Source organism: Triturus cristatus, chromosome 5_2 (genome assembly GCF_964204655.1).
Source record: "Triturus cristatus chromosome 5_2, aTriCri1.1, whole genome shotgun sequence".
Lineage (NCBI taxonomy): Eukaryota > Metazoa > Chordata > Amphibia > Caudata > Salamandridae > Triturus > Triturus cristatus.
In genome coordinates, this window is record NC_140588.1 from 273,928,484 (window position 1) to 273,941,241 (window position 12,758).

General features: G+C 42.9%; 1 protein-coding gene across 2 annotated transcripts in view; it reads right to left on the reverse strand.

Annotated features, from left to right (window-relative positions):
• ATXN1 (ataxin 1) overlaps nucleotides 1–12,758 on the reverse strand; it is a 1,009,465-nt gene that overhangs the window by 798,686 nt on the left and 198,021 nt on the right. For both annotated transcript variants that reach the window (XR_014962090.1, XM_085607037.1), the window contains exon 2: nucleotides 1,255–1,355. The gene's annotated coding sequence lies outside the window, so the exon portion shown is untranslated. The remainder of the gene's footprint in view (nucleotides 1–1,254; nucleotides 1,356–12,758) is intronic.

Sequence of the window (12,758 nt, forward strand, 5' to 3'; positions counted from 1 at the left end):
AGGAGATTACTCAAGTGTCAAACACCGAAAAGATAAAAGCAGTTCCCTAAACGTGAGCAGTGGAAGGATAAAAGTTAGCCAATCGAAAGGATGGTAAAGAGGATAAGAGAGCACTTGAGAGGTTCCACCTGCTTATCACAAACACTCACAGACTGCTAGTCATTCAAAGCTTGAGCCTACCGGCACTGTGGAATACTGAGCGGCGTGCCTCGCAGAACTTCAATCAATAGGGTTTAATATCAACCCCAACTCCAGAACAAGCCAGGGCTACTGCCTCCCATAGTGTGACCCCACAGGTCCAGTTCCATCAGATTCAACAATCATGTCTGTACATCATCAGAAATAAAATATAATTATTTAGTTTTACTGGTGTTTTGTGAAATCTAACAGCAAATAATAACTTTTAAATGTCTAGTCACTACATACACAAACAGGCATTGGCAAAACCAATAGGTCAGGTTGTAATGTACTAAAGCAGGTAGCGATAGCATGGCACGGAGCATGGACCCAGAAGGAGTGGCAAAAAAAAGCTATTATTGTAAAGTAGTCATTCATGTAGTTCAATGCAAGGACTTAAATTTGAGGTTGATGCAGTGGCGGCTCGCACAGGTAACGCTGTGGGGCGTTGAGGTGGGGCCGGTGGGGGGTAGTGGATTTTGACATACGACGGGAAAGGGGAAAGTAAAGAAATTAAATAAATAAAACCACTTACCTTGCGCTCGCCGCATCGCCGAGTCGGCAATGCAGCGAGGGCAGGGTAATGGGTTTGATCATTTATTTATTTATTTACTTGAATCTTTCCCGTCATATGTCAAACTCCACTACCCCCCACCCCGCCCCACCTCACCACCCCACAGCGTTACCTGTGCGACCTGCCACTGGGGTGATGGATACACCCTTATAGCCAACAGCATTAAGTGAGAGATGAAAACTCCGCCAAGACATGATTGACAAAGTCTCAAGCCAATGGCTGGAAGAGGCTGGTTGAAAAATGGCAATGTATATTATTAACAATAATATTATGCACAACTGCACTGTGAAAGCTCACGCTGCATGGAGTTCCTATGAAACCGTGCACACAACAGTCTCGATTAGACCACACTTTTTCTGTTGTCTCAGAACTGTTCATCGCTTTTCTGTTGGAATTCAACACACTTTGGCTTTTATGTCAGGGTTTTTAAAATGTATATGTGCAAGGCCTGTTTAAAAAGAAATTCAAGTTAGCCAAGAAACAGAATGGAAGGAGTAACTTACTATATACTGCAGCCAGCCACGTGAGATGCTTCCTTGCTTTTCACAGCTTCAAGGACTTACACAGCGCTAATCCTTCCAACGCAGCTTTTCTTGAACTTTGGCTGTAAACAAAAATAGAAGACTTAAAATCATCTGCAATCCACACAATCTAAATTTAAAAACTCTTATAATGTATTTCAGCGCTCCAGAGACTGTAACAGTGGTAACCCCTACCTCTAATGCTTTACCGGCAACAATACAAATTTTTCCCGTAAAGTGGTTTGAAGCTTCCAAGTATTTATGCGACAGTAACAGAGTTAGTGACCTATCCTTTCCAATTACATCACAGTGAAGCACTAAGTGGTTACCAAGGCCCGGCCTTGTACGTTGATGGCGGGTATGGAAATAAACATATTACACCCATAACAGGATCATCGTAATACCCTTGATCTTCGGTACCTTGGAAAATCAATGTGACTGGAGTTGAAGGATCCTCAGGAAACACAGAGGAGCGGTGCTTCTCTTATTACAGATTACCGGTAATCTTGCACTTTGCATACTGTTGGCTCACATTTTTCCAAATACTTCAAGGTTTACTGTTGCCTTCTGCATTCTGCTTCCAGGAGGCATGCAGAAGCTTCCTATGTGAAGTTGATCAAAATCAGTCATTGACCAGGAAGCAGTGAACATTCTACAACAAGGCTGTTCAATGTAGGGGCAGGAAGATCCGAATCATGGCAGATTCTCAGGATCTCGCAATAAGATCAATTTGCATCCAATGAACAAGAACGGTCTTTAGAATTTTTTTTTATGGTGCCAGATTAAGCGATGTGACACACTGAACATTTTTATGATAGATTTAAGTGCGATTACACACTGGAAAAAAGGCAATTTTGTGCTTTTGTTCATAACGCAACGGAGAAGTGTCCTGAGGCTGCTGCCTTGAGAAAACGTTTACCCTAGCAACAAATCAAAATGTAAATTATTAACATGGTCAACGGTTAGATTGAAAATCTGGCATGTATCTGACCCTCCAGAAACCCTGTGTTATGAGAATCACATCTCCGTGAAACTGCAACTTGTGCCCACTTGTTTCACAAGGCCCGGCCGCCATTTCTAAAGCGCTCCACCCACCTGCAGACATCCGCTAAGAGTAGAGAGTATAGGTTTAATGTTTCAGACACTGTAAATAGGCTTCTCAGCACTTCTGTAAACTGTGCAAGCTTTGTCTTGTGCCAGTATGAATGCTGAGAGCTTAAAATACACCAAGGCTGGGCCCGCTTATGACCTTCCCCAATAGCCCTCTAGGCTAAAGTAGTGAATGTCATGAGTACATTCTGGCCAGCCTCTTCAAACATGCAAAGTGCTTAGAAAGGGACAATATTTAAACAAAACGGCGGCTTCAGCGGCCATTTTACTGTGTACACGATCGTGAGCACCGATAATGTACCGCTTTGATTACTAACCAGGGTCATTTCCGGTTTTGGTTTGATTAGAGGGCAGATCAGTATCATTTGAGTAACTGTTGACAAAATCAAGCTCTTCAATGGAAACCACCGCCCGATTTACATACCTAAACTTGGTGAAAAAACAATAATGACGCAACTACTACAACATGTTGAATGGCAGTGGAGGAAAAACAATTCTGCCCCCATTCACCTCCATCCAAAAGAGCAATTCTTGTCAGAACACTTTGCACACGAGGACATTGTTTTGTAACTGACACTGCAGATCAGGTTGATATTTTTCTTTTTTCCTTTATTCCTCCTTCATATGCTACTTAGACCAACAGACACAGAGAAACAGCCGACATGTGTTTCGCCCTTTAAACAGATGGGGCTTCTCCAAGACAAGTAAAACAGTGGCTGAAGGTTTAGATGCATGCAAAAAGAACAATTGATGGACAGAATGCTGAACAATGTCAAACATTGTTATGTTATGTTATTTAATTTTATAACACGCACAGCTACTCCGAAGAGAGTCCCGGCGCAAACCAAGAGGAGTCAGCAGACTAACACTAGACAAAAAGATAGGTTTTTAGTTTTTTCTTGAAGCCCAAGGGGTCTTGGGTATTGCGAAGCGCAAAAGGAAGGGCATACCATGTCTGAGCAGCTTTCACGGCAAGCGAGCTAGAAGATGTGCTGAGGAGCGCAGTTGTCTCAAAGGGACATAGAAGAAAAACGCTTCTGCAGCTAGGCGGGGCCTCGGCCTTAAAGGGCGCGGTGAGCGATAACTAGGGATTTGAACCTAACCCGTTCAGCCACGGGAAGCCGATATAATGAGCGCAGCTGATGTCGCACACTACTCCTAGTGGGGATTTCAAGGAGAAGCATAGCTGCCACATTTTGGACAACCTGAAGCTTATTCAGTAAATACCCCGGGATGCCCACATACAGCGCATTGGCGTAGTTGAGAAAGGATCAGAGCACGGATGATTGTTTCTTTAGCAGGTCTAGGGAAAAAAAGGAAGAAATTTCCTTAAAGTTTTAAGAAGTCCAAAGCAATTGCCTGCGAGCTTCTTAACCTGGGTAGAGAAGAATAGATTTTCCTCGAACCACACTCCCAGGTCTCTCTGAGCGGAATTCCCTTTAGATGTCGGTAGAGAGAACCCTGGAGGCCAGAGCGTAGATCTAGGCCTAAAACCGTTCTTTTTTTTAAAAATTTTATTTTTTAGGTTTACCATCTGACTTTCCAGTAGTCCTCATATTTGGGTGGTAGCTGAAATACTAGTAACATTGGGCAGCTCCAAAAGGATTGTAGAATACGACTAGTAAATCCAATGGTAGTGCTGAAATTCACCTTGCCTCTTATCAGTGACGATTCATTCAGAGTAGTGGAGCACAATCAACCAAGAGTTGCGTAGGCACAAAACCATGGTACGGGTCACCACATCGTTAACACACAGGAGCAGCAGTAGCCACGCTAAGCTGAAAAGTAAGCAAGCTTCCTAAATATGACAAGGGGCTTAACATCATATGTATACCAAGACCAATAATTTACAAAAAAAATATACCGTAAATGAACTTAATTTCGCTAACCCCAAGCTAATGTACACATTTCTAATGAGTGTTCTATTTAATATTGTTTGTCCCCACTGGCTTCGAAATAACTTTATGTTTATTTTATTTTTTTGGGTTATGCTGATATATTTGACAACAGCTTGTACAAGGCTTATATGGCATTATGCCGCAGTATAACTGCTTTGACGGAAACAGTGTGACCGCACCTATAGGTCACCATGCAAGAAACATTGCTGAACAATGCCAGAGCCATTTTTAGGTCTCACATATCACACAGTGCAAGTTGTCTGCTTGCGGAAGACCTACTGTGAACTTACAGTGGGCATACAGCACACCAATTGCTTACTATTGGTTCGCTTTGTCACTCTCGTTTGCTTGTTACTTATTGAATACTTTGGCTTCTTCTTCTTGTGTTTGTCCCTTCCTTGCAGCATAGCCTCTTTACCATCCTTTTGATTTGTTAACTTTTATCCTTCCACTGCTCGCTTTTAGGGAACTTCTTTTTTACTATATGGTTAGGCATCCGATGACAGTGCATGTGTTTTCCAGCTCTCTCTCTTGTGCATCTCCTCCTTCAAAATACTAGTGCCCTGTACTCCATGGTGATCTCTCCCTCGTGTGTTGTTCACTCTCTCTAGTGTGCCTCCACTACCAAACTCCTCCACCATCCGCTCTACGTGTTGTTCTCCCCATTGTGATTTTCTTCTGCACCATGTTGCTCTCTCCCTTGTGTGCTGCTTATTCCCTCCTCACCCACAGTTGCACCCCCCAATCCATAGCCTTGTTTTATTTTGTGATTTTGCTCTAAAACTATTAATTTTTCCATTTACAGATCCAAGTGATGTCTGTCATCTTGGGCCTGTAAGAAAAAAAGGAAAATACTGCTATTCTGTAGGCAAGCGCATGCATGTTGATGTTTTTGTGAATGTAAAGCACGATGCGACTGGCACAATTGTTGTGTCGTGTCTTTTTTCGACAATGCTGTACATTTGCTTTCGCCTATGCTGTACAGCATTGTCAAAAAATTACTGCACAAATACATTGAAGAGCCAGGGTTACATTGCTTCCTGTCCAGTTGTGGCCATTCATTTCCACGGGACTTGAACAACATCCACTGGTCTTTTGCAGGCCATTAAGCCAATATGGGCGTTTCAACGAAGACAGAAAGTTCAATGCTGCCTTGAAATACCTTTCTTTGTGTAGAAAGGGTTTCCTTTTACCTGAATAAGACTATGGAGCGCTAGCATCTTTCCTAGACATATCTTTCCCAAAAAGCAGATATACTTTAGGGATTTGGAAAGTTTGTGAAATACCGATGTTTCGGTGAAGCATCCTTAGGGAACTGTCATCCTCTTTAATATTGGCATGCCCTCTTCTTCTCAACAAACAGAATTATAAAACTCGTAGTATGTTCGTAAGTTGACTGGAAACTCTGCGCCTCTTTTACATACGAGCGGCCAAATCTAAAATCCAGGTGCCATGTGATAGGTACATTTTAATTTATGTGGGCAAAGCCAAAATTAGAGGTTAACAAAATATTTGTATTTGAAAGTATCCTAAAAGTAATAGAAGCTAAGTGAAAGGAAGCTGTTTTTTTGGTAGTTGTAATGTTTCTTGGCAAAGACCACAAGAGTGTGGGGAAACTCTGGAGCGGGTATATATTGCACTTCCTTCCCCTCCCCATGTATGTCTGTATCATTGTGTATCAGGAAGCACAAACACAAAAAGTACCTTGTTCTCAACAAGTACCTCTAGACACAGACGATGAGACTAAGGAATCCTGAAATGTTTTCATTTTTGTATGGAGTTAAAGGAAAACATTTGCCTCTGACAGATCTACTTTAGTATCCAAGAAGTCTCCATGGGTGGAATGTCCTGATGAAGCATCAGTTGTGTTCAATGAATACAGTGGCTGAAAAGATACAGACATGGTACTTGTCTCCATGTATTATTGATTGGTAGTCTGTAGAAGCTGAAGTTAGGCTGTTGAGTGAATTTTAAAAATACATGCAAACTTTATTACTACACTCCTAAAGAGAAGCCAAACCCAGAATTTGCCCGAGCCCACAGAAGCACAGATGCTACATCTATGATACAACAGCAGACAATTCATTGCTTTAGTTATTACTTAATCACTTTGATTCTTCCTTTTGGGAAACTACAAGAAAACATGTTATCAACAAAATCAAGGTATGTGCTTCTGGTGTCCATACATACCAACCAAAATAAGGTTGTGAACAGAGACTATGACTCTGGACGCATCTGAAATGTAGACCTAAGACAGTGCGCGGACAGCAACCATCGTAGACTACGATTACATTAATTATAATTGCCAGAAAGTACAGCAGCATCTAACTTTGGTGGTTCCCTCACAAAAACCTGCAAGCAGGTATTTTCATTTGAGGTTTTCCACAATGGCTCAGTGAACCTGTGATGGACATTTTAGGCAAGAAAAAGGTAAACACTTAATAGAAGGAAGGAATTAAATAGTTTCACAAGTTTTGTTGTGTTTAAAATTATCACTTCAAGTTGTTGAGTTTAGAGGCATTCTTAAAAATGTCCATATGTTGCTTCCTCTAGCTCAAGAATGACAAAATGTGGTTGAGGAGAGCAAGGTCCTTGACAATATTCAGAATACACATATACATTTAATGTCAACAAAATGAAATAGACTATGGTCATTCTGAAGTTCTGGAATATGATAAATGTCCACACAATGCAATAGCAAGTGGTAAACCATGGTAAATATCAGTACTATGAAATAGCCAGTGGTAATCCTGAAAGTTTGCAACAAGATAAATGTTTGGACAATGAAATAGACAATGGCAATCCTGAAAACCTGGCAAGAATTCTTTACGGGCACTTCAGTAAATAAAAAAAAGTAAAATGTGTTGCATGAAAGTGCAAAATAAAAATAAACAAGCATTAGCAAAGACAATAGGTCTGGCTTATGAACAAATGTGCTGTTTGTGTCACTGATAGCTTATGACATTCAATGTGTCATCATACATGCACTCGGTCACTCATCTTTGTACTCATGCAGCCATTCATCCATCCGCTTATTTGTTTTTGCATTCAGTTGACGCAGCCACATTCAAGCATGCACAAACTCAACATCCGTACAATCTTTCGGCTTTGTCTATGCCACGCGCTGCTGAAGCACAGTTTACATGGAATACAACACTTTTAATAAAGAACACAACATGCATGACAAGAGAAGCTGAAAGGCCCATCAGTAATCCTAAATAGGTCAGGCTGAGGGACAAAACACCTTCAAGGGAAATAAAGCTTAATAACCAAGGCAGTAAAACACAAATAGGGACACAAGAGTGAATTTATCTCCAGCAGTAAAGAAGTAAAGAGAAAATGGGCCTGTTAAAATCTCACGACTATCAAAGAATGGATTGCACTGAAAACAAAGCTGCAGCAACTGTACAAGGAAGTACAGAAGACCCACCTCCCAGCCTGGGACCCATGCCCCAAAATATGTCATTTACAACAGCATTATTAGTGAAATTCTGCATATATCTGCATAAGCTTGACAGCACCCATTACCACACATCTAGTCGGGTCTGTATGTTCTGCAGCTATCCTGAGACATATTATAGAGACACAGGCCCGGCTGTATTGTTACGACTGATTCCTTATTCCAGAGGAACACTCAATTTTGCCACTGTAATACCTTTTCCTCCCTCCTTCTCCAACTGGCACTAAATTTGGACAACACTGCGTTTTAAATTCAATCTTTGAAGAGGCCACTTTTACTGATGATTAGGCAAACAGTTCAAAAGATGTAAGGTGAGGGTATGGTGCCACAAACAGCATGGGTTTTCCCACAGTAGATGTTCTGTGTTTATAACTTTGAAACCCCCCTCCAAGTCTTGGTTTGGTGATATTTTTAAAGAAGCATTTCGAGATATAAGGCAAAATAAGAGCATCCAGTGTGCATGCAGTTTTGGGATTGCTAAAAACTTACAGTGAATAACTCCAGAACAACGAAAATTTTAAAAACCTGCATGCGCCCTTACAGCTTGTGTGGGCCAAGCACCCTCCCTCCCAATGTGCACCAACACCGGAGCGAAATGAAAAAATAAATCATGCCGCACAGTGAGAAAGCTGACGAAGCGCTATGCATAGGAGGGTGTTCCTTGTTGATACATGCTGTGGAGCGATCAACAAAAAAAAATGATCTTCACATCTAGCCCTCCTGCGGCGGGCTAGGGATAATTCCTAGAATGAGATAAAACATTTAAAAAAACATGCTCGCTCCCTGGCCCTGAAGAAGTGTTGGGATGGTTGGGAAGGACTAGCAGAACTTCCGCTCACTGCCCTTCATTAGTACCTGACGCCCACATTGTTGAAATGTGTGTGGTGTTAGCAACCCATGACTCATGCGGTGGGGTACAGTCGATGGTCCACTCCTGCCTTGCCCATGGATGGAGGGGGACTAAGCAGTATAAATCCCCCCCCCCCCCCCGAGTTACCCAAGTGCTGGGAGTACTTCATAACCCAAATTTAACTAAGAATATGGGGTAATTAGTGCCCCTTCCTGCCTTGCCCAACAAGGCTAAGGGAAGGGATTAAACATGAGAATAGTCTGGGGCAGCTCACAGCATTCTCACGCCCTCTTTGCATTTTCAAAGATGGCGTCCGTGGAGCTCCTCCCTTGACCAAATAATGCTGCAGGCCACGGAGGACCCAGCCAGCTCAGAGTTCGAATCTGCCTGCATGCCGCTTTGAGTTTTAGATATATGAACAGATTGCTGTACAAATGCACTGATTCGTTGCTGCGTCTATAATTGGTCTGTTTCTTAAACAGTTGCCATGAAACCCTTCACGGCATCCTTCTGACTTGCTAGGTATTTTATGACATTCAGGGCCTCATTAAAATACAACACGTATTCTTCGAGTATAGCCACACTACTTCATGTAATCTGACTTAGGTGGCCCTTTTCACTACAATTTTCAAGAGAAGCATCTGCAGCCTTAATGTCAGTTGTAGGTCTCTCATCAGTGGCGTAATGAAAGTTCAAGGGGCCCCCTGCAATATACACGGAAGGGCCCCCCTTCCGGATTTATTCTGGAGCGCACAGGCAGAAGTACTTTGCCGAGGGGGCCCCCTGCAGCTCTGGGCCTCCCCGCACCTCGGGGGATGCGGGGGCCTGTGTTACGCCCCTGTCTCTCATGAGTGTCTGTCAAGAGGGTTGTAGAACACAGGGCTACGGCCAGGGCCACTGGCATTATGCAATTGTGTGGCTGCGGCGTTTTTCACCTGAATATAGAATTGCCACATTTGCCACATAATCCATCGCCTGAAGCATAATCTGCAGGCTGTAAGAACAAAATATTTTAAATGGTTCAAAAGTTACTAAAAGCTCATCAATGCATGTTTCCACTAAGCTGAAGGCCCTTTGCAAACCTTGATTGGTCATCTTTTGTGTTGCTTATTGCCAAATGTGGGTGTTAAACTGGAACTAATGAGGTACAACCAATGCCCAGACAGTGTTAACAAGTGTAAAAATGACAAAGTAATGAAGTAATACTATCACAAAATGTGCCACATTACGTTGCATAATTTGCCTTTCCTTGCCACATACTTTACTCATCTCTGCAGCATAATTTGACCCTCAACAGCTGCATAATTTTAGTAGCCCTACTAGCTATGTCCCACCCTGATGTGACTATTGTGGCCCTGAAAAATATCAAGTCTGACGTGGTAATACCTTTACTGACCTCTGACTGTATTTACACATCCTCTGAAAAGTTTTTTTGTTTTTTTTAATTGGCCGAATATATGTGGATCTAAAGTAGTAATGGGTTAACCAGCCGGTGGAGTTCCATACGTTTTGGTGACCTTACAGGAAAAACAGCCCCAGCAAATAGGGTGCACTTGCATCTTGGCATCGAAGAAAATAAGCAATTTTTGTGAACAGAGTTACTGTTAAAAGGACTATCAGCGATGGGTCTGTATCAAGCTGATGGTTACCCTATTAGGAGGGATGAATTTACAACTCGTTTTCAGTAATGCCCTATGACCAAAGCAATTTAGAATTCCCTGATTCTGCTCTCACGGGGTTTCCGCGCATAATTATAGATATACCATATTTTCCACATAATTCTTCAACTGCTGCACAAATTGCAGATTTTAACAAAAAAAATGCTTGCAGCTCAAACGGATCAATAGTTACTAAAAGCGCAGGAACAAGAGTAGCAGCGCAGTGGAAGGCCCTTCTAAAAAGTTGGCCGGTCATCTTTCAGTTGCTTATTGCTGTAGTTGGGTGTTAGACTGGCATTTAGTTGAAATCTTCGATCAGGCAGTGTTAAAGTGTAAAATTAAATAATAAATTAATATGATCACAAATGTGCTGCATAATTTGCCTCTTGTTATCGCATAATTTAGTTAACCCTGTTACATAATTTGGTCTTCCATTCCCACATAATTTGAGTGGCCCTGCCTAGGACATTAAACAGCGTACTAGTACGGGGGTGACAAAATTCAGACTTTAACTAGGGTACTGACTATCCTTTACTGGGCAGTAGAGTAGGAGATGTTACTCCAGTTACATAATCGTGCTTCTACTATTTGTTATACTCTTCATAACTTGATGTGTAACTTTTTCACATTTCACTTTTTTCAGTTGGTGATTTTTCAGATTGTTGTCTACATGCACCAACTTATCACACTTTCGCACCACAAAGCGTAACATGCTTCTGGACTACCCGTAAATCCTCAATTATCAATCAATCAGTCAGGGGTTTGTAAAGCACAGCTACTCACCAGTGAGGGTCTCAAGGTGCTAGGGGGGAGAGGCGGCTCAGTCGAGTGCATGCAGATAGTCATACATCAATCATGCCGGCCTTGGCAGTGAAGCACTTGAGTTCCCAATGCAGAGTTGCCATGTACACTTGCGGATGTTCCACAATGCATGCAGAACTTCTGCATTTGTAAGCAGCACCTAGATGTGTAGACAGGGGCGGCTCCTCTGTTGGAGCAGAGGAACGCTCCTGTCCTGACGCTTCCGACAGGATGGGGGCGGGCCTCTGCTTAATGACAGAACCAGGGAAGAGGGTGGGCTGTGTTTGCACTTTTCCAAGTGTGAATGTCCCTTTGGTAGGGCGTCTTGTGACGGCCAGCCACACATGCGCACTTTGAAACCTCACTAACCCAGCTGTCTTAAGACAGCTGGGTCAGTGTAAATGCAGGGCTCCCGTGTCCTTGGGAGCCAGAAGTGAGGCCGCACCATCCAATCAGGCCGCTGCTCTCACAGCGTGAGCGCAGTGCCAGGATCGGTGCCCCCACTGCAGCATCCGGTTGAGAAGAGGTCCAGAGCTGATAAAGTCAGAGGACGTCGGTTAAGGTAAGTTTTTTAAATTAAAATACTTACGCGCATGCCCGAAGGCCCCCCACTCCAGTAGATGCCAGCTGCCACTGTGTTCAGAAGAAGGCAACTAGGTCTTAAGCACTGGTGTTGGCACTTACTTGACAGAAAGCCTATCCACAGCCCTGGCAGTAACCAAAAACATCCTAGGGATTCCACTAAGGCATGAACCGGTGGGTGCTGGTGAAAAGTTGGGGGTGAACTACCCGTACCATACATATGGTGCTAATGACATGATACACTAAGTCGCATTTGGGTGTAAGCTGGCTATATGAACAGATATGGTAAATGTGCCTGTGATCTTGAGGGGGCGGCTGGACATACAGAATATCAGCTGCCTGGACTTTTCCATCTCAACAAGTATAGTTGAGATCATGTTTGAATTACATGATGGAGAAGGTGGCTTAGGTTTGTGCTAAGGAGCCCCACTAGACTGAATTTGGAGGGAGGGCAGTGGGATGATCTGTGCACAGTCAAGAAGTTTTCATTGGCTGATGTAGCAAATGAGAAAGAGTGTGATGTGAGAGTAGTTGAGCAGTAGTAGGGTGCCATGCATTGTAGAGCTTTGAACACAATGTTGGATAATTTGCACTCACCAATCTGCCCTGCTAAAGCCGTCCTGTCAGATGTAAATAAAATGAAGTGGAGAGTGACTGGGTAGATTTCATAGAGTTCTTCAGGGAAAAGTTGTAATTTTTTCCTAGGGGGAGAAGGCATGCTGCAGAAGTCCCTCCAGTTAGCTCCTGAACTGTCCAACTTGCTCTTGACCATTGGAAGTGGGAGAGTTTATTGGCTCAAGCTGCATGTTGTGCTTCTACTGAGCACCTAAGCTCCTGATCGAGGGTGCTGGTATCTCGAGATGAATGGTAAAGCAGGGTAAAAGGTCCGTAGAGCGGATGAGGCAGGGAGGTAAATAATGCTGGTGTTGGAGCAATTGACCATAAGAGACCGGGAAGCTACCTTCCTGACGGCTGCAAAGCAGTTTGACATTGTTGTCACAAAGGAGCAGATGGACATCTCTGGGAAGCCTAGATAAGGTAGCCATGCGATCTACAAAAACCAAGTAGAATAGAATAGAACAATAGAATAGACAAGAAAGAAACTAGCTGATATAAAAAGCCACATG